At 39.3% G+C, this 23,341-nt stretch overlaps 1 pseudogene; it reads right to left on the bottom strand.

Moving 5' to 3' along the window:
• Nucleotides 1–1,303: 1,303 nt before the first annotated feature.
• On the bottom strand, nt 1,304–12,723 carry LOC121745359 (annotated as a pseudogene).
• Between the last annotated feature and the right edge of the window lie 10,618 nt (nt 12,724–23,341).

Consider the following 23,341-nt stretch of genomic DNA (forward strand, 5'->3'; position numbering starts at 1 on the left):
TTCTCTTTCTCCGGCTCCTTAAGCTCGGAGGATTTGCGGCTAATCTTATTCAGCATATACACTGCCAAAAAGCAAGAAAGCAAAGTTAGTTTTCGCCACAAAAGCAGTAAGGCACAAAAAAGAATTCCTCACCCTCGGTCTCTTCATCCGAAGACGAGGAGTCGAACACGAAGTCGCCCTTGACGAGCTCAGACTCCAGGTACTGCTTCCTAATCATAGGAATCTTATTGAGCTCGCCCTCGAGCTCGTCCAACGGTTCTAACCGAGGATGAGGAATCACGGACTTCGGCCCTCTCCAAGGAAAGCCCGGAGCCGCTGTCCTATTATAAAAAAAGAAGCGATGCTGCCACTTTGGCCACTTGGTTTTGCAGAAGGCCCTAAAAGGCTGTAAAGGGATCAAGTAAAACCAAGATCCTTTTCTCTTAAACTGGAAGAAATTAAGGATTGCCCTCAGAGACAGATCCTTATCTAGCCGACGCAGTTCGGCAGCAAAGGCCGATAAGTGCCTCCAAGAGTTCGGAGTCACCTGACCTAAAGGGAGTTGAAAAAAATCTAGCAACTCTACAAAGGCAGGGGGAAGAGGGAAACGAAGCCCGCATTCCAAGCCGGCTTCATAAACGGTGGCGTAACCCTCCGGCGGCGAGTCAGCCATATGAAGGTCGTCGGGAATCGCAACCTTCCCCCCAGGAAAAAAATATTTTTCGTGTAAGGATATCACAGTATCCTTACTCAAGATGCTGTGAAAATACTCTACGGTCTTCTCCCCGGATTCTTTCCGGCTAGAAGACCCCTTACCCCCTTTCCTACAGCTCGGTAAAAGCCGACCAATCAAGCTCTACTCTCAGATCGGCAAAAGCTGCTCGGCAATAGTTCAGCAGTTCGGTCTCAGTATTCGACCGAACTGGGAGATAGTGGACTCATGCAGAACCTCCACGACCTCCACTACACGATCTATTTAGTGGTGTCAACTCATGCAGGATAGCAGACCAAACAAAGAGATAGTGGACCCATGCAGGATCTCATGACCTCCACGACATCCACTACTTAGTTAGTGGTGATGCAAGCCACGATCTTAGTTCAATGTATAAATAGAACTTAGATCAGATAGAAGAGGGCTCTCGAGAGATAAAATATCAAATAGCAAGTCTGTATTGTAAGCTGTAGAAAACAGATCAAGCAATACAACTCTGCTCTCTTTTCTTCCCGTGGACGTAGATTTACCTCAGTAAATCGAACCACGTAATTCCTTGTGTCGTGATCTATATTCATTACCTGCATTTACTACTATCAAAAATTCGCCCAACCATCAGCCTGTAAAAAAATCTGACAACTACTAGTACTCTTAAATTAAATTCAATCACAGCAAAATGATGTTATAGCACATAAGGTTAATCACCAAGTTGCACTGCTAAACTTTTAAACTTTTTGCGTGGACTGCTTTGTATGCATATCCCACAGGTGCGAGGCTCATGCAGACAACACCCCCTTAGGACTGGAACCACGGGATGCTCCAAGCGCGAGCATCACCGGCTTCATTGCTCGTCGTGGAACTGCAAGAATGCATCTAGCAACCTGTCCACAAGTACCAAAAATCATTTTTAACTGATTAGATTCATAAATCATTTTTAACTGATTAGATTCATGTCACGGCCGCCCTGACTAAGGATAGTAAATACGGGGAACTCGCGACTAGGGGAGGAACTAAGAAGCGGGGAAGAAATGGGGGAAGCAATAAAGGACAATATTTAATATGAAAATTCAATTAACTTCCAAAAGAAATATTTTAGTCTATCGAATAGTTAAGCAGCGGAATAATGTCTCAAGGTAATTAATGACATAACATAGTATGGGAAAAAAACGGAAGACTTTTAGAAAGAAAGCAATTTCAAACAAGGCAGCGGAAATCAGGTATCTAGAGAGAGTCATAGGATGACGCTCATGTATGAAGACACGACGCATCCGGGAAATCTTAAGGCTCGACTCAACATACGCTTCAACATCATCGCTCAACCAGCACATAGGGAAAACATATGCAAGGCTGAGTACTTAATATACTCAATGGGCTCATGCCGAAAACATTTGATAAAAGTTATATCATCCATACCATAGTGAACTCGAGTTTTACATTTAGAAGAGAAATATCATCGAGTATCACAAAAACAGTTTCATAGTCTGGCCAGACAAAACAATCTCCCCACTTTCTCAACAATCAATCATTCACATCCTCATACCAGAGTGCGACGAAAGTGTGGCCACACTATTCGCCCACGAGACCGGCCGACTAGCAAGGACGGCTCACGATCCCACCAGTGTACACAGTCTGATAGGGTTTGCGGCCCTACTCAGACCCGAATTCGTTTAACACAACCCTATAGCCTAACGGAGCAAGCTCAAACGAATTAGGCATCAGGCAACAATCTCAATATCAAAACAATCATGGCATGACATAACACTTTAAACCACCCTTATAACACCGTATCATACTTTTAAAAGCGTAAAAGAGTTTAGTAAAAGAAAGCTCAATTCGCTTGCTTATACAACACAATTCACAACTTTAATGCAACCCTTGCTCTTTATACCCACGTACGCACAACAACCCTTGTCAACACCATAACACAATCAGTTTTTCCATCAACACATTTATCATGCATGCCCTATCGTTCCTTTTATCGTTTTCTTATATTGTCCATCCCAAACGTTCACCAACATAAACGAAACGAACACTCTAGCATACATCAACGTGCAACACATAACCACATCATAAGATACGTTCCTTATTCACACATGTATCATGTAATGCATTCAAAGCTTGTCAACAAAGCTTATTTCAACAAAACCAGAATCTGGCAGAACAACGCAGTATTTTTATAAAAATCATTAAAATTCCATCTGATCTCATATGAAGCTAAAATTTGGTGTAGCACCCGTACTTTTAAGTATGAATCTAATATATATCGCGAAGCGATTAGTAAAAATTATTTCAAATACTATGCTTCTCGATAAATGTGATTTGGGAAATAGTATGTTTTTATGTGTTTAAGGTGAAAAGGAACGTACTTACTTATTTAATTATGAACCTCGGGAGATTTGTTGAAGGTCTCGTTGAAAGAATGACGATGAAATACGTGGAAAAGAATATATTTTATGGAAAACGACGTGCGTAAATCGAGGATTGGTTAAAGGGATTATATTTGAGACAACACCAAATATAAGATGTGCCGTTAAGCATGCTTTAATTTTTGTTTGGGAAGGACGAGTTAACAAAGTTGAATCAAGACTCGTGAATTTTAATTAACGAAGGAAAATACGAAAATATAAAGTATGAATTTATTGTGGGCTTTTCAAATTAAATTTAGAGTCCAATTATTTACAAAATAGTTTGGATCCTAATTATGTTAAATCCACCAAATAATAAGAGTATACCAACTTGGGCTTTCAATAATATAAGCCCAAAACCAATTTAATTAATTCTTGAGCCCAACAAGCATGGAATTTAATTAAATCAAGCCCAAACCCCTCCCCCACCCCCTTCTTCTTCTTCTCATTTCCCTCCTCCCTAGTCGACGGTTCCTTCTCTTCAAGGAGGAGACCCTCCAAATTTTCCACCTCTCTACCTTCTATCTTCCCCATCAATACCTACACCCCAAGAGTCACACATTACTTATGTAATTTACCTCTTCCCTAACTCTACACATTTCAACTTCAAACAAAGAAAAAGTGAGAGGGAGCCGAGAGAGAGAATTGCCGAGAAGAAGAGGAGAAATTTTGGCTACCATCCTTTGTGTTCCTACAACCAAATTTAACCATTTTTTTTGAGGTATAATCCTTTCCTATTACCAAGCATGAGTTTTAATAGATATGCATATATGTTTTTCACACATCCTCTTCCATAATTCTTCCGTAACCAACTCAACTTGTAAAACAAATCAAAGATCGTCGTACGTAATCAACACTACGAAAGAACTTAACTTTATAATAATAACGCGTGTTGCGGGTTGAATCGGGGTCGTTCGGGGTGGTTTCTGAGAAGGGGAAGCCGCCGCCGGCGACGGGCAGCGGCGGACAGCCGCGCTCGACGTTCCCCGGTGCGGACAGCGGCTCCCAGCGCGGACAGTAGCTCCCTTCCCCGTGGCAGCAGCGACGGCTGCAACGGAGGCGACTCCAGCGGCGACGGCGGGCGACTCCAGCGGCAGTGTCGACGCTTCATGGCGGAGCGGCTGCTGCGTGTTGTCGAGAGAGAGAGAGACGGGTAGAGAGAAATCTGAGAAGAAGATAGAGGGAGAGAGATGTTGACCGAGAGTTTTGGAATGTGAAAGTCAAAATTGGGCTTTGGTGTTAATTTAATCCTTTGGGCCTAGTTAAATAAATGGGAGAAATAAGGGGGCTAAGATGCTAATTAACTAGGATCAAATAAATTAGTCCTTGGGCCGATAATTTAATTGTTGAGCAAAGTATTTAGTTAAATTTCGGAACGTTTGAAGAATGAATAATTTTACCCTAAGCTTGAAATAATATATTTTCGACGAAAAATAATTGCGATAATTAAAGTATGCGCTTAAATAATTTTTAGAAATTATTTTCGATGTCATGGAAATTACGAGGAGCCAACGGAGGAAAGAACGAGCGTAAGCGGCCGACCGGCGTCGCACGCGACGCTTTGGGCGGCCACCGAATAATCGAAAATGCACGAAATTCGGGTTTCCGAATTAAAAGATTTTAATTGGAGTGCATGCATTCTAAATACCTTTGTTACCGAGAATTGATATGAATGTTATGTATTTTCCGAAAAGGTGGTTCGCACGCACGCTAAAAGTCGGAACGAAGAACTTTTTACGGAATTTCTAAGCTTTTGAGGTGGGCTTTATTACTTAAATCTTTTTATTTGAAATTGATATGTTTATGGTGAAATAAGGGAGGTTTTAAATAGTATGTCATGCCGTATTTTGTTTTGAATTGCCTATCTGATTGTCTACTAGAATAATGTTCTACTTACTAGACTTTGATGGTTAACGAATTCGGGTCTAACTAGGGTCCAAGCCCTACTTAGGCTAGTGCACTGATGGGGATCGTGAGCCGTCCCCTAGGTCGGCCGGTCCAGTGATCGAGATTGTGGCCACATTCTCGTTTCACACGATGGTTCAGATATGGTATATGATGGAGGATGACGATTGTCCGCGCGGACACTATTTTAAGGAATGATTTTAGTGTTTCTCGGCCTTTTTAAAGTAAAACCCGAGATTCACTCGATAATGGCTTGACATAACTTAAACGATAAATGTATTTCGGGCATGAGTTCACTGGGTGCATCAAGTACTCAGCCCCTGCATATGTTTTCCCTATGTGCAGGTTGAGCAAGGTCGGGAGGCGGAGGATGTTGAGCGATGATCCAAGAACGTATTCAATCACTGTTCCAGTTACTACTATGTCTTCATACATAGTAGTAGCTAAACTCTCATTTGCTTCCGCTACTCAATGTTTTAAGAATTTCTGTTATTTTCTTTGAACTGTTGAACTCTGTCATTTTCGTTACGTAATTTCGGGATTGAACCTTTGGTTTGAATAAATGAAATTTCATCTTTGAGCGATATGTCGTATTTCCTTGATCGCTACCCCCTTCTTCCCCGCTTCTTAACTCCCCCACTAGTCACGATTCCCCGTGCTTCCTATCCTTAGGAAGTGCGGTCGTGACATTTGGTCACCACACAGTAGACACAAAAAGGTTTGTCCAGTTAAAATCCACACCTAAATCATATCTTTTGATCGGTCAAAACAAAAACGAAACTCACTGGACGAAACACAATTTCTGGCAGGACTGTACAGTTAAATTGAAAAATTCGTTATAAATTCGTCCGTCATCAATTGAAGCTGAAATTTTGACACAACACAGAAGACATTTGAAACTTCATCCAGTTAAAAATTCATGTCGAAATAAGATCGTTTGATTGGTCAAAACCTCGTCGGAACCTACTGTCTGAACACAACAGTTTTCATGCTCAACATTCACAAACCCTAGTTTGTCTATCATACATTCACACATACATATTCATGCTTCAAAAACGAGATTACAACCATGCTTTCCTATTCGCACATAACATTCACAACGATTCATCCACACACTCACACACACGTACATACACGCACACACACACACAACCATTCATGTGCAAACATCCTTCCCAACCAATAAATTCTTAGATTTACGATTCTCCACTCACTATATGCATGAGAGGTTCAAGAATCATAGATTCAATGATAAGAAGGGGAAAGGTGGATCAAAAATTATACCTTTCTCTTGAAAATAATCGGTAGAAAAGACAATTGGTGTGATTCCTCAACGGATCTTGAGTTTCCAACTCCAAATCGAAGCAACAATGAAGGATTGATTTGGAGCACTTGAGAGAGAGGGGAGGGGAGGAGAAAAACGTGTGGGAGAGGAGAGAAAGAGAGGGAGGCGTGTGGAGTGAAGATTAGGGTTAGGGTTTTCTTAATTTATTTTCAATAATTATTCCCACACTTAATTAAACAATTAAAATTGTGAAAGAATAAAATAGAGGCCAATGAATAAACTTCACAATTAAAAGAAATAGGCGTGTAGTGTGGGGGGAATTTTTTGAAAATTATGGTATTACTTGGAGAGAAATATACTCACAAAAATGGGTAAAAATATATTGAGCATCCCATAAATAAGGTAACAAAATAATTCAAGAATTCTCCAAGTATGAAAGGGGGACGTGTAAAATAGGGAGTAGTCTAAGGAAATATTTAAATCCCCAACTTAAATAGGAATAGGATTTAAATTTGGTAATTTCTTATGGAAAAGGCTCCCATAAAATAGGTAACAATTAAATTAATCCCACAAGGTAATTGAAAGGCATAAGGGGCGAAAATTTATGAGGTCTTAAAGAAGTAAAGAGTCAAATCCTAATTAAAATAGGATATGGAGAGATTTAATTGGATTTTTAATTCAAGGAAGGAAATAAGTAAGGTACCAATTAAATCTACAAAATAATTTATTCTCCTAATTAATAGGAGATTTCGAAAGACCAAGAAATGGGCAAGGGGTCGGAAATTATGTAGAATAACATAGAGATAATTTGGTTTGGATTTAATTTGGATAATTATCCCAAAACAATTAATTAAATCCAAGAAAGAAAATACTATTTCAAATAATTAGGAGGGCCGAAAAATATCAAATAAAATGGCTAGAGAAAAATATGCATGATCCCATTTAATTTAATTCACACATTGGAACATAATTCGTATTATTCCACATAACTCACAACAACTAATTCCACATAATTAACTCAATCACATAGAAAATCAATTTTCATAAAAGAAATTCTCATTCAACATCCACATTAATAAAAACAAAAGTCGCAAAATTTTCGGGGTGCTACAATTCATGTATTTAACTTAACCACAAAAGCGCATATGATAAAATGATTAAGCAGATATTTTAAGATGCTTAGGTTGAAAATCACTGTCTATAATAAGTCTCCAAAATGATAAACACCGTCCAACTTGCAGCCCTTAACAAGGATGAGATTGCCATTGTAGTCCTTAACAAGGGTGAGATCATTGTCTATGTGATTTCCAATCTCATCCTAAGCATCTTAAAATATGTGCTTACTGTCAAAAGCGCATATTGACTAAATGATGTCTAGTTAAGATGATGTACGACCATATAGACTTGTTATGTGCTTTTACCGTTGACATTCTGATATGCAAGATTGTCTATATGATACTGTCCCTATGGAAGTGTGTGGCTTTCATATTTCAATAATGTCCTAGTGAACTAATGTACAGTGGAATGGAAATATGAGTATATATTTGGAACTTCCAGCAAAGGACTAAGAATCACAAGAGCTTGAGTCATAGAGCTAGGCTACAAGATAATCTCTATGTGATAAACCAAATTAGTTCAGGCCAACATACAATAGCAAGTCCAACCTATACTAGTACTAAGTAAACATAATATGGACACTGTAACAAGACATCATACGTCATCTTAATTCTGGCAACCTGCAAGCAAGATCTTGACAATGCAACAGAAAAAAGGTCGTACCTCCACTTTAGCAGGTAGAGAGATACCAACTGGTTTGGAATATGATTCTGACCTGTTACAGAAATTTAGTCCAGAAGTGGTAATATATTGAATGCACTAATTAACACCGTTCTCTTATTCTACTGACTAATACCAGTTCTGGGGCAACTTGTGCATGGCAGTTCTGGTCTTTTTAATTGCCTGAACAAAAAACGGACTTACTTAAAGGTTCATATGTGCTGATGGTAGAGAATTGAAATGGAAAAACAGCTATAAAAGAACACGTACCTTACTTATTCTGTCTATGTTGAAAGTATTCTCATTTACCAAAAATCTGACCAGACCCTAGGCACAATACAAACAATTCACCATCAAATATTCATACGAAAACAACCAGACAAACTAAAAATTTTACAAAATTCAATCACTTCTTCATCTGGATCTGTCCACTTTAGCTCAAGTTTATCATAGTCAGTCAAAACTGAAGGTTCCCTAAAGAGCTTTCGTGTATCCTGATATCGCCAATCAAATGGTATTTGGTATCTGTACAATATATTCCAAAATATTTCAGCAGGAAATCAAAATAAGCTGTAATCACAAAACACATTAAAGAAAAAAAGCAAAGGATTTCCCTGCACTTTATGCACTTCAATAGCCTTAGAATAATAATTCTATAGTCAGCAATTTTCAAATGACACATAATTTCTCTTAGATAATATCGAGTGCACCAATTTACCTTTTCTAATAAAAAAAGAAACAAACAATTATCAAACGAAGAAAAAATCTTTCCTTAAACCATAGGCAAATGGTATTGATAATTTCAAGAAGTTGCATCCATGAGTATGTGACAAGAACAGAGAACAAACTGAAAGTAACCTCCATTGATTAGTAAACCGAATTTGAAGTCATAATATAGATAATCTTAAGATAACTAAAAGAGCTCTCAAAGTGTTAATGAATCTAAAAAAGGAATTGAACTGCAGGTTATTAAAGTCAAAGAATATAGTAAAAACAATTACTATTGGAACATATTCTATAATGAACATTTATACAAAAATTAATGTAAGAGAAAATTTATGATACTATACTTGTAATAATTATATGAAAAACAAAAAAAAAGGATATGATGGATTGCTGTAAGAATTAATTTTATTCAAATCTATAGAGGATAGATGGGGAAAATTGAAGTGTTGTAACCAGATAAATGACTATTATAGCTATAAAATCTTTATATCTTGCCATCAATTTATCTTCTGAACCTAAGATAGTTATATGGCCCTTATTGCGTCATAATCACAATAAACTTGACAATATGCTCAGGATACATCTCTTCGACACAAAATGATAATAGTTCCTACATCCTTAGAAGAACAGGTTATCTCAAACTTAATTCCCATATACAAATGAGATGTGGGATTGGTGAGAAGCAGCAGTAATGATTTTTTTTCACTTGAATTCATGGAATTAAGAAACCACGATACATATACGGACAAAACAAGCACCTTTCTTTATTTATGTTCCCAAGAATGTGCTCTAGTGAGCCATACTGGCGGATTAATTTCAAAGCAGTCAGCCCTCCAATCCCTGAAAAAAAAGAAGCTTAGGTATTGATGTGAATGGAAGTATAAACATCACGCTAGAGTACACATACAGACAACTACATGTAGCTGTAAATTCATCGGAAGCACAAATAAGCGTCCACCACACACCCTTAACAAATGAATGAACCTAACTTTTAGTACTCCCTCCGTCCGCCATTAGGAGTCTCGGTCACTTTTGCGCACTCGTTTTATAAAAATGATAATATATAGTTAAAGTGGAGAAAAAGTGACCGGGGCTCCTAATGGCGGACGGAGGGAGTACATAATTATAGGATGTGTGTGAATATTCTATCCAAATCTAGCCACTAGGCCAAAAATATAGAAATCTACAAACTCTAGGGACACAAATTTGTCAAGCGAACAAGAAAGATCCTCTACAATTTACAGAGATTTTGATAAAATGATGAGTGACAGTACAAATAAATGAAGTGTTGTTTTATTTGACGAAGTACTGAAAAAAAAAGCAAGAAAAACCAGGAGGTCATTCCGGTCAGGCTGTGGAACTATATGCCTGAGAGAGAATTGTTCTTCATGCCTAAGACATTCTATTAAGCAATTGTTGTATGATACCCAACCACGATTAATTTCTATTACATGAGCTTGATTAACGTCAGGCAGCAGTACTATGCCCAGGAAACAATTGTTATTGATGCCTAAGCAACTGTTCTATAATACCCACCCACAATTAACACCTATTACATGAGCTAGATTTCCATCCTCAATATTAGCATAACTGAGCTTATTGGAAATACCTAGAAAAAATATCAATTGCTCAAAAAGGAAATTGCTAACTCTTCTCTACAAATTTTTGCTTTATGTACAGCTCCCTCGACAAGAAAAACAGCTGGGAAAGCAACATTACCTTTAATACGCTCACAATAATCACAACCAGAGAGTATGCAAGATCAATAAACTGATCCATAGTAAGGTTCAATTCTTCCAAAACCTGTCAATTGAAAAAAAAAACTGGAAGGAGGAAGGAAAAGAATAATTACATCAAAACTTTGGCACAACCAGGACTGGTCAGCATTAGTACCTTTGCCACTTTAAATTCTACCACAGGGATCCTTTTGGAGGTAGGACACATCAAATGGCGGAGAAATCGGGGAGCCCCAAAAGCCAGGGAATCCATATCCTCAGAGGCAACAGCATAAACCTTATGTGCAAAAAAGAGTTAAGGGTTATAAGTTGAAGTTAAATACAATCATGAAAAACAGTATACATACTTTGCCTTCTTTGCAAAGTGCAGCACACTGTGCTTCTGCTTCACAAGGAGCCTGATTGATCAAAGAAACTGTTATCATGGAAGTGAAAATTTCTCTTCTAGAAGAAAAGATTACTAAAGAAGCATATTTCATGAGAGTTACGAAATCATTCTTAGGATCAGCTCAACTACAGACACACCCATAAGCATAAGAAGCTTTTTGCAGTCCTCCACATGAAATAAGAAGCATTTTTCATGTAGAGCTACGACCTCTATGAAAATAAAGAGTTATTTAATCATTCTTAGGATCACCTCAACCACAGGCACACCCATAAGCCGAAGAAGCTTTTTGCAGTCCTCATAATGCTGATTAGTGGCCAGTATTAACCAAAAATGGAATATCTAAATCAGCTCAAATAGCTTCATAACTTTTCATAATTAAATAACATGATAGGCAAAGGAACTATAACAGCAGGAGACAGAATTAAAATATTCGAAATCTCATCAGACAGCATTGAGAATGGTACTGTCATAAACTCACTTTTACTGTTCTTTTGCTATATTTTTCGACATCCTCCTTGTTGCCTTCCTGCAATGACACAAAGTATTCTGCAGTTATAAACTATGAAATGCAAATGGCGACACTGTGATAGGGGTTGTCAAAGATGACACAAATGATAAAGTAGGGGAATAAGAAGAAGTTTCAGGTATCAAGGACTACCTTCAGTGCATCATTTAGGTCATTGGTAGCATCAGCCCTTTTTAATACTCTGTATTTGGAATATTAACATCTTAATTTGCAGTAATCTAACAGTTGATGGAAGTTAAAACTGTGAAAGGTACCAAAAACCTCTTTGCAAGCTCATTTTTCTTCAAATCAGGAGGCGTATCATCAAAAACATAGCTAATAACATCATGAAGATCAATATTTTATGAAGAAACTCAAAAAACTTTTGCAACGTGAGATGAACAAAGGAGTACAGCAAAGTGAGAAAACATACACAGGCTTGATTCCAGCTTCCATAAGTCGGATTGTCCTTGTCAACATCCCTTGTAAATGACTAAGGAAACATCAATTACTGATTTACCAGCAGTACTAGTGTCTATATTCACTTCGAATAATGGTGATATTCAGACTGACATTCTAATTGAAAAGAAAAAATGACCTAGCCTCCTTGAGCATTCGAAATTCAGAATCATGAAAGGGGGTAGTTTTTATATAAACCAGGGCAGCTGCTATTCTCCAATAATTCATTTTCATTTTAAAGATTTACAGTCGGAATACGGAATACCTTGTGACTTCTCCAGCTTCATTGGTAAGTGTTTGAGTACCGCGTCTTCCAACAGCAATCAGCAAATACAAATCAGCTATAAATCACCAAATCCATCGAATGCAACTATCCAACTTATTATAACTGCGCGCTCAGCATTTCTTACTGGTTTTAAGCGTCTAATTAGTAATTTAAATTGTTCTACAAACACATAGTACAACAAAATACCAAAAACTATGGAGCAATTTGTGACCAAGTGATACGAAAATTATCCTCTAAACATGTAATAATATAGTACTCCATGCTTACAAGGAATTGGTATATGCTCATGCTAGCATCAATTGCAATTTCCCGGCCAAAGTAGCTTTCGAAATTCTGCTCGCCAACAGCTTCGTCAACCCCTATCATATCCGCGAAGAAGTAAGTTCTGAGTTTGCTCATTTGAAAGAAACTTGAAAACAAGCGATACACACACCTTTATCCCCATTTGAATTGCAGAAAGCCGAAACGAGTGATTTGGAGCTGTATACATGGATAACGGAAGTACAATTATCTCTGTAGTTTTAAAATCTCTATTCAGGGAATTGGAGTTGTATACTTTTGTCGAATAGGTGTTCGGGTTGGCAAGATTAAATCTCATGATTAAATAGGTATCATGTTTGTTTTATAAGATTAATATGTATCATGTTTGGTTCATAACCCTTCAACTTAATTCTAGATGGATAGTCTCATGATAATTAGTCATAGCCTCTCCCTCCAACTAAAATAATCTCACACCAGATGGATAGTCTCATGATATTAGTCATGGCAACCGAACCCCACCTAAATATATCCATAGGAGTAACCTCAAGCTGCACATATATATTTTGAATCAAAATCATAAAATATTCATATTTTTTTATTATGTTTAATTTATTTAAACGCATTACACTTAAAAATCATTTCAACGTCACCTACATTTTTAGAACATAAAAGAAACTAATTTGTAAATTTAGGATCCGAAATTAACAAATATAATATCCTAGATTAAAATTATAAAATAATCATATACTGTAGTACTTAAAATAAGAAAAGGGATTCATAAATTAATAAGACTCAAGTTATGTTCCTTAATTCTGATTTATGCCAATAATAAGAGTAAGACCGGCTCACAGCGTATTCATTCAGTTAAATCAAATAATTCTCAGCCCATAACATATACTAAAATCACTGCCCTAAAACAAATACTATTCGTGTTTCTTCCAAGTCAAAACAAAATACTACTACTATGATATTGATACGATCCCCTTAACATCTAGGAAATCTCAATTATTTAGTACTATCTTTTTATTCGCCATATCTTTTCCATATCTTAGTTTTCTTATTCAATAAGTTAGGGTAGTATTCTACTATTATAAATAGGAGAGTTTGTTATCATACTTAATCATCCAACAATGAATCAATGAATATTATTATTTTGGCCAAATGCCCCGAGTTATGCTTTGAATCCGTAATTCCCTACGCTACCTGCTGCCCGACGGAAGGTCTCCGCGCACAGCCGGAACGTATATCTAATCTGTAGTCATTGCCCGACGGGTTGGAACCCGCGCACAGCCGCCCAGATCTTTATCTCCGCCGACCCTCACGGGTGCCGGATTATCTTTATCTCGTTATTGTCCGTTTTATCGGATCGTTAGGGATTTAGGTCCTTAACAACTGGTGCTTTCATCGTGATCTTACCCTCCCACCATCTCGAACCGAAGCTACACCGCTGTCACGCCTCAGTCCGTCAACATGTCATACGACTATCACCGTCGTCAATACGACCCTCCTCAGGTCGCGCAGCAGTTACATCCTTACCAGCCGGTCCGACCACGACGTGCAACCTGCTGGGACCCTCCGGGCCGCCGCGACCCACCGGGTATTCTGCCCTATGATCAGCCGCCACCCAAGTACAGGCGTGAACCCTACGGTCCGCCGCAACCTCACCAAATGGGGTCTATCCAGACACGCCGCCCCACCTGTTGGGATCCTCCCGGTACCCGACCACTACCGAGTTTCCAACCTTATGACCCACCACAGTCAAGGCAGTCTTCTTGTTGGGAACCACCGCCCCACCGTGCATCACAAGGATACTCGGATTATGAACCCGTTTCCAGTAAACTAGATCGCGTTTTGGATAGATTGGACAGATTCGATGCTTGGAGAGACGACACAGATCGCCGCTTCGAGAATCTTGAGACCGAACCTCCTTCCGGTTTCGACGACGGCGATGATTGGGATTATGAGGATGTGCGTCGGCAGAGATCAGGAGATAAGGGTTTGTGCGGGAGAAACCCTAGCTGGGGCTTTCGCGAGGGCCCACATGAGGACAGGGCGCGATGCGATAGCGGGGGTCGTAATGGACCGGGATGGACCACGCAAGGTAACCGCCACCCAAGCCAGCAGTTTGGGGGGGTCGATCAGTCTTATGATCGTACGAAGCCGTGTTGGGATCCACATCAGCTATATCAGGCCAACACGCAGGGTTTCGACGGACAACAACGGGTTAAGATGGAACCACCTCAGGCCGCTACCGGCTCGGGTCAGGCCACAGGTTTAGGGGGTCGCAACGGAGAACAGCCGCGACCCGCGGTGATTCGGGTATCACAAGCGGAAAAGGCTGAACGAGGCCGTCTGGGTTTGTGTTACTATTGCCCCGAGAAGTGGATTATAGGGCATGTGTGCAAGCAGAGATTGCTCTGCTACGCTGATGAGGATGAGGAGAATATTGATGACGATAATCTAGTTGAGGATGTTCCCGATAGCATTGCTCACAATGGGGGTGCTAATCTTGTTGTACCAAATGACGAGTCCCTAGAAGAGATCGTCGAGACCGACAATACGCCGCAACAAGTGCTCGTCGGGGTATATGATGAGAAGATTGGTGAAGAGGAGGAGACATTGCTAGAAGATAAAGAGGAGCATTGTGAAAACTTGGGCAGTATGCTTTTTATGGACTCTAAATCCGAGACAGAAGTGGAAGATGTATGTGGCGATGATGCTTCTAATTCGGATACTACTGGTGTATCGATTTTGTCTATTGCCTTGCTGGGTGAAAGGCATGGAGTTGAGGAGGATAGAGCTGTAAATCCGGCAGACTACCAGGTTTCAGCTTCTAAAGAAATATATTGGTCGTGCAGCTCCGATGTGAATAGCATCCTCTCAACAGCGCCTCTGTCTGCTGCTACATTATTGTCAGATGTCGACAGGGATTTCAAGTGTTTGCTGCAGGGACATACACAGGACGAGTGGGACATCTGCTTGGTAAGCAATCATTCCGTGCAAGAATATAAAGGGAGACATTCCGTTGTTTGATACGTGTTTGATCCAGGAGGAGACGCCTTGCTAAAGCTTTTGCTTTCAACTCTCGTCAATGGTTCGTGGTTCCCACCTTAAGGACAAGGTGAATTTCAATCGTGGGGGAGTTGATACGATCCCCTTAACATATAGGAAATCTCAATTATTTAGTATCTTTTGATTCGCCATATCTTTTTCATATCTTAGTTTTCTTATTCAATAAGTTAGTGTAGTATTCTACTATTATAAATAGGAGAGCTTGTTATCATATTTAATCATCCAACAATGAATCAATGAATATTATTATTTTGGCCAAATGCCCCGAGTTATGCTTTGAATCCGTAATTCCCTACGCTACCTGCTGCCCGACGGAAGGTCTCCGCGCACAGCCGGAACGTATATCTGATCTGTAGCCGTTGCCCGACGGATTGGAACCTGCGCACAGCCACCCAGATCTTTATCTCCGCCGACCCTCACGGGTGCCGGATTATCTTTATCTCGTTATTGTCCGTTTTATCGGATCGTTAGGGATTTAGGTCCTTAACAGATACTATCATGATTCGTTTTCTGACTACTGCCCCAACTCAAGTCCACTAAAAAAATTGACAATGGCTATTTCACATTTCCAAACATCGATAAGCTTAAGGGGATCCACTACGCTGTCCCCCCACCGTCCCTTAAACTACTATTTGAGGGCCCCAGTGTACTTTATTCATCCATCCCTTAACTAAGGGACGAAACCTGCAACGCTCCGTCCCTTAAATTACTATTCATTCAATTTCAGTTTTTTTTTTTCCAACAAATTCAATTAAAAAACAAACTTCATTAAATAAAATAAAATTACAACTTAAAATCCTAAAAAAATACATAATTAAATCCGTGCCAAAATAAATAAAAAAAGACATAATTTAACTTTGTATAATTTGATGCTCTAAATTCAATTAAAAAAACAAACTTCATTAAAATTAAAACAACATTAAAATTAAAAAAAATAGAAAAAAGACATAATTAAAATCCTAAAAAAATTAAAATGACATAATTTAATTTTCTCCGCCAAAGTTTTCCCAAATGTGTTCAATTAGATCCTATTGGAGTTGGGGTTGATTCTTGTTTGAGTTGATTTAAGATGGAAATTGGAGTGGATATAGAGTGGATTTGAGAGGAATAAATGTGTATTTGTGTGTGAAATAAGTATGATAAGATTATTTATAGAGTAAATAAATAAAAAAAATTAAAAAAATTGAAAATAAAAAACAAAACGGTAATATTACCGTTTGAAAAAAAATTAAAATTTGAATTTTTTTAAAAATAAAATAATTATTGTGTCATCAGTGACGACGCCCACTCGCGGGCCAGCGAGTGGGCGTCACGCGTGCGTCGGGCGCTCGACACGTCGCCCGGGCGCGTGGCGGGACGTCGTGTCTCGAGTCCCGCAGCGACGGGCTCCGGGACGGGCTGGGGACGAGCGCAACGCTGCAATGCGTCCCGCGGCGGAACCGTCCCTCCGGGATGGAACACGTAGTGGATGGTCTAAATAATTTATTGCAGAACACAAATGTGTCGTATCATTAGAGGTTGGTTAAATACAACCTAAATAGATAATCAAACCAAAATTATTACCAATCTCAAACATAAATAGATAATCGGAACCAAATAGTAAGAAATTGGTTAGATAAATAGCGGATCAGTTATCAATTTACTTAAATAACTGATTTATACTTATAAGTACTATTTTAAATTTAGGTACGTGATCAATTGCTAAGTTTCTTAAGTTGTTAACTCATCAACGCAGTGTATTAAAAATGTCAACAAGATGACATTAATATGTCAAAACATAATTTTGTTGATATTTTAATATCATCGTATTAGTATTTTTAATACATTGCGTAGATGAGTAGCAGAGAGTTAGCAACTTAATAAAGTTAGCAATAACGCATCTTTTAAATTTAAAACTATATATGTTAAAATTGAACTCATTATATAGTCCATGGGCCTTTTGGAAAGCCCACCACAAGAATGGATGATGGAGTGAAAAAGAAATGAAAAAATAAGTTTATTTTGCAAAATTATACATCTACTACACAATTTCAGTGATGCCAATAATGTAGAGTCTTTCTTTGGTGCTTAGTTTTTTTGGGGAAACTACACTTGAAGTTAGCGCTAGTCTTCCTTTTTCCACCATATGGATTCTCATTCTCCAAAAGTTGATTAACCTGCTAAATAAAGTTTGGAACTGAAACGTATACACTGCTTGTGTTTCTCTCATGAAAATGAGATTCATGGCTAGACCAAAGTCCCTACCTAACTCTTCTTTCATGCAAAAAAGTTTCTTCTTGAACTAAAGCTGCAACTCTAGTTTTTGTTCACTCACTCTCCAATTTCTTCTACGGAATCATCTTTTTGGGTAAATAAGACGAACAATATATATGTAGGGAATAGTTCTCTTCTCCCATTCAGTTGTCAAGAAAGGAAATGGACTTGAATTAGATTAATATAAGTAAGTGATTATAGTTAGATTACAATTTTATTAATTCATGAGTCCCACCATCATAAAGCCGCAATGATTTTTCAATTACTTGACTCTTAATCTACTTAATAATTATTTATTCTTCATTGTGGAGAATGATAATGGAGTAAGAAGATAAAATAGTAAGGTCACAAGATAGAATACGTAAAGCTTTGCACGAAGATTTTCTAGTTGTCTTATACAGAGCAATTGTCCTGGGATCAGTGGCGAATCCAGAACCCGAGTATGGAGAGGGCGGAATTGAATATTTAAAAAATAATAATATAATTTGTAAAAATTAAATTAAATAATATATTAATTAAAAAAAAGTAGATCATCGATCATCCACTTGAGGTATTCGGCTTCACCCGGGTCCTCGCACTGCCTGAGGGTATTGTGTGTGTCCAACAACGTCATCCGGTTGGCGGCCGCTACCAACTCCCCGTAGGCATGAGCCGCAGCCGAAGTCGGGGCAGGGGTCAAGATCGGGGTCGGGATCGGGACCAGGTTCTGTGAGGACGTTGCCTTCGCCCTGCCCTTGTTCTTGGCAGCCTTGTTGCCAATGGGACGCCGGGAGGACATCGGTGTGCCCGAACTCTCATCCTCGTACATCGGCTGGTTAAGGTCCATCGGAGGGGAGCAGCTGTCGCTGCTCGTATAATCACCGGCGGCGGTGTTCTTCGACGCAGCCGATATGGGCAGAATCCATCCTTGGAACTTCTGCTTGTCCTTCACGATCAGCCAGGAGGAGTAGTGCTTGAACTCGTCGTACAATGAAATATACGACGCAAGCGCTCTATCGCGCGCATCAGTCAAACTCTAGCCGCTGCCCTGCTCCCTCAAGCACTTCCCGTACTCCGCTGAGAACAAATTGAGCTACTTTTTCATCTGATCCCAGTGCTTGCGGAGCTGCTCCTTATGGCGCTTGTAGGCGGCCGCCGGCTTGGCCTCGTTGTAGCGCTTAGTGATGCGCTCTCAGTACGCGATTTGCTTTTGGTTGTTAGCAAACAACAAGTCCTCTGAAAAATCAACCCAACACTTCGTCATGGCTGTAGTTCGTCCTCCCTGGGGTGAATTCTTCATTCTTCTCCGGAGGCGGCAACTTTTGGGCTCTTTGCCTGTTCATCTTCTTCTTAGGGACGGAGCCCGAGGCGGCGGCGGCGGCGGAGGCGCGGGAGCGGGTGGGAGACGGTTCCATGTCTGACATCCCGTATAAATTCGTGCTGAAATCCGGATCGTACTGGGTGTTGGAGTCGAAGGGCCGGTATTCGTCAGGGTCTGTACCCGGCCACCGTGCACCACCACCGAACATCGGAAATCCGTCGGGACTATTCGGATATGAGAAATCACCAGGATTCATTATAAATTAAAATAGAGAGAATGAGATGAAAGAGTGAATGGAAGAGTGAACGAAGAAATAGAAGTGTGGTGTATATATATAAATTTTGAAGAATAAAAAAAAGGAAAACGCGTTGCATCGGGCGTGCTACTGTCCGCGTCGCTCGCAATGGGGCGGACGATAGCACGCCTGATGCGTGTTCCATGGCCTATCGTCCGCGGACGATCTATATGGTGTGGACGATGCATCGGGCATCGTCCGCATAGCTACAGTGACGGACGATAGCACGCCCGATGCATCGGGCGGACGGATGCTCTAACAAAAACTTCATTCATGAGCCTGGATACGAAAAGCCAAACTCGAGGATTGATCATACGCCCTTGTCCATTACCAATTATTTTGGTTGTGAATGTCACGTGTTAATGCAAAATTGATATAGTAAGAAATTGATAAAAAGAAAATGTTGTTAGAATATAATTGATGTTGAATAAGTCTAACATCACCGGAAAGATAAAAATTTCTAAAAATGGGAGATTGTCAATTTTTTAAGATAACCCAAAATAAAAATTATCTACCAAAAAATATGACAATTGAGAGAAAAATTACTAAAAATAAAAGATTGCCAATTTTTGTAGATAACCCAAAATAAAAATTATCTACCCAAAATAAATATATGACTATTAATTAAGAATGGATAGAGTTTAAATTTGGAATATTAATGATTAGATTTATTTGGAAGTAATATTGGCACCAATGGATAAGCTATTTTCGAAATTGCATTAAATTGGCATGAACTCATGATAATATGTGAATTTTTAATTTGTTTTAATTTATAACGAGGTAAAATTCCTCCATAATAAAAGCTGACATGGATGGCGTAATTGCCCACCTTGACTTGATTTGTGAATATAGATAAGTTGTCATATCTTATTGCAGATGTTTTACTGTATCTTGGGAAAAGAAATTCTAACATCAATGTTAGCGAAACTTTTGAAGAATTTCAGTTTGGTAATAGTAAAATTTAAATAAATTGAAAATTGACATATCAAACGTCATATACAATGTCTTGACTCTTAGTCTCTTACTACTATTTACTTTGTGTAGTGAGTGTCTTGACCCTTGGATTGAACATTTCACAAATGATAATAACTTGTGTTTAGAGGTCTAAGAGCATCCGCAACCGCCACCGCCGTCCGTGCCAGCGGCAAGGCGAAGGACCGCCACCGCTGCAACCGCGCCGCTGGCACGGCGCTGCTCGATGTATCGAGCACGTCCGTGCCAGCGGACGCACACGTGGCGGTCTCCCATTCGCCAACGGCATAGCCGTTGGTTTCAAACATTTTTTTATTTTTTTTTTTTTAAAAATCGGATTTTTATTAAAAAAATCGATAAAAAATATAAAAAAAAATTTTCACTTCCCCAAAAAATTATATCCGTTTATAACCGTTTTTCCCCACTTTTTAATTTTTTTTTTATTTTTTTACCCCAAAAATACACACTTTCATCTATAAATACCCCCAATTTCACTCCAAAAAATTCACACTTTCACTACACAATTCTCATCATCAATCTCTCATATCCATTTTCATCTTCCTCTCACACCCTACAACACCACTATGTCCGGTAACGACGACAACCCAAGCGGCTCTCACGGTTGGAACCCCGAATGGTTCGGTTCGCAACCGTTTCATAGTCCGGAAACGGAATATTCGGCCCCTCCTCTCACCCAAGATTCGGGCGTTCCGAGTGGCTACCGGCCATACCCAATCGACGATCAAGGTGCCTCCGATGGGCGCTACGGGTGGACACCGGAGCCTAGGCCTCGCGCCCCTTCCCAAATGCCGAATCCTCCATCTCGCGCCGGTGTCCGCACACCGTACTCACCGGCGGAGATGGAAAGATTGTTCAAGGCGTACTTGGAAATCTCCGAAGATGCGGTGGTTGGAACGAACCAATCCGGCGATCACTTTTGGTGGCGCGTCTCTAGCCGGTACAATGCACACCGGCCGCCGGGAACGATCGAGCGCAACGAGAGTATGGTGCGCAACTGCATCGGCCGAGCCAACGAAGAAATTGGCAAGTTCAACGGCTATTTCATCCAGGAGTCCCGGAATGCCGGGAGCGGCCGAAGCGAGGTCGACATCATCACCGCCTCGCTGAGCACCTACCAATCCATGAACGGTAAGTCGTTCAAATATCTTAACGTTTGGCAGGAGACGCGGACGCACCCGAAGTATAAGGGAGGCATAACATCCTCCTCTAGCGGCTCCTCCAAACGCTCACGGTCGGCATCCCTATCCGACGCCGGCGAAGAAGTGGCTAGCTAACTCGCCGAAGCTAACTTGGGTAGCCCCGATGCCCAACCAAGCGGTTCCCGACGCCGACCGCAAGGTAGGAAGAAGGCGGCGGCCGAACGACGTCGCGCCGCGACTCCATCTGCCCCTGCTCCCGAACCCGCACCCTATGTTCCACCTCCACCCCCGAACAACTCGTTGTGGGCCCTTTTGGCCCAACTCAATATGGCCGATAGGTCAACTATGACCCCCACGCAACTTCAAACGCACGAGTCCATGATATTGGGTCTCCAAAAACAATTGGGGTTGGTGCCGCCGGATGCGTAGTCTTCCTCGGGTTATATTAGCCAATAATTATGTAATTTTTAATTTTTAGGATTTTAATTATGTAATTTTTAATTTTTAGTATTTTAATTATGTAATTTTTAATTTTTAGGATTTTAATTATGTCTTTTTATTTTATTTGTAATTTGTTATTTTTATTGTAGTTTTTTTAATGAATTTTAGTATTATGAAAATGTTGTTGTGTAATTGAATTTTATATTAATTGTGCTCGTCCTTGCGGAAGAGCACAGTTGTGGGTGTTGTGCTCTTGCCAGAGAGCAGGCATGAATAGTACCGCCCGGGCCCACAACCGTGCCGCTGGCAAGAGCACGGTTGTGGATGCTCTAATAATTGAACCTTTGATGACACGTGAAACCAACTTGGACCTGCTCTCAAATTTTTAGGATCAAATTAAATTGGTGATATTTCTATCATACTGTATGATTTTCTATCATTTTTTAACTTACCTTATAATCCGGACCACAAAAATTCATTATAAAGTATAGTGAAGAAATCTTCAATACAACTCTTGGATTGGATTGAGAATGTAATATTTTTTGTGATTCCTCACTTTTCAAAACATTAATTGTTCAATTTCATAAAATACCTAGATTCTTGTGGTTCATTTCCATAAAAACACCTAGATGGCTAGATTCGTGTTGAATTATGTCCACTAACCACTTGAATTGTGGTCTATACAACTTATTGCATTAATAATTGGTATGTTAGGATATTTATGAATAGAGATGTCTTTGTGAGTAGATTGACTACCTAAATGCTTCGAGTAGCAATTCTATTATACCCCTCTAATTTCTTGTCGAATATATAGTATAAGGAATCCGTTTTTACATGAATTAAGTATGAGAGTTTTGCTTCTTTGACATGAGTATAATAAGTTTATCCTGGAAATTAAATATGATATAAACCATTTTCATTATAGATTTAGTAGTAATGAAGGACGAATCATGAAGATTTTTTGTCTTTTCTCTAGAGTGGAAATAAAATCTGCTTGGTTTTCATTTTACTGTCTTGTCTTATAGTAGATGAAAATGCAAACTTTGACCAAATTGAAATTAATGCTTCACAAATTTAATACATATTCAAAAATAGAATTCTGATGCCCGCTATTTTTATGTTGTGAATAAAAATAAATTTAAATAAATTGTAGTATTAGTATATACATACAAAAAAGTAATAGTAGTATATTCTGAATTTTGAACTGAAATGAACAAAACAATTTTAATTGATTATTTATATAATTAATTATACTCCTATTATTTATTTACTAAGTTGCTCCATATATGTTTGAAAAAAGCTGTTTTGATTTTTTTTTCCATTTAAATTTAAATTTATGAATTTATTTATGAACATAGTTGAATAAAAGTTGCCACTATCGCTGATGGATGATGTAAGTTTCCCATCACATCCTTACTTAATACC

The sequence above is a fragment of the Salvia splendens genome, chromosome 8, assembly GCF_004379255.2.
Source record: "Salvia splendens isolate huo1 chromosome 8, SspV2, whole genome shotgun sequence".
Lineage (NCBI taxonomy): Eukaryota > Viridiplantae > Streptophyta > Magnoliopsida > Lamiales > Lamiaceae > Salvia > Salvia splendens.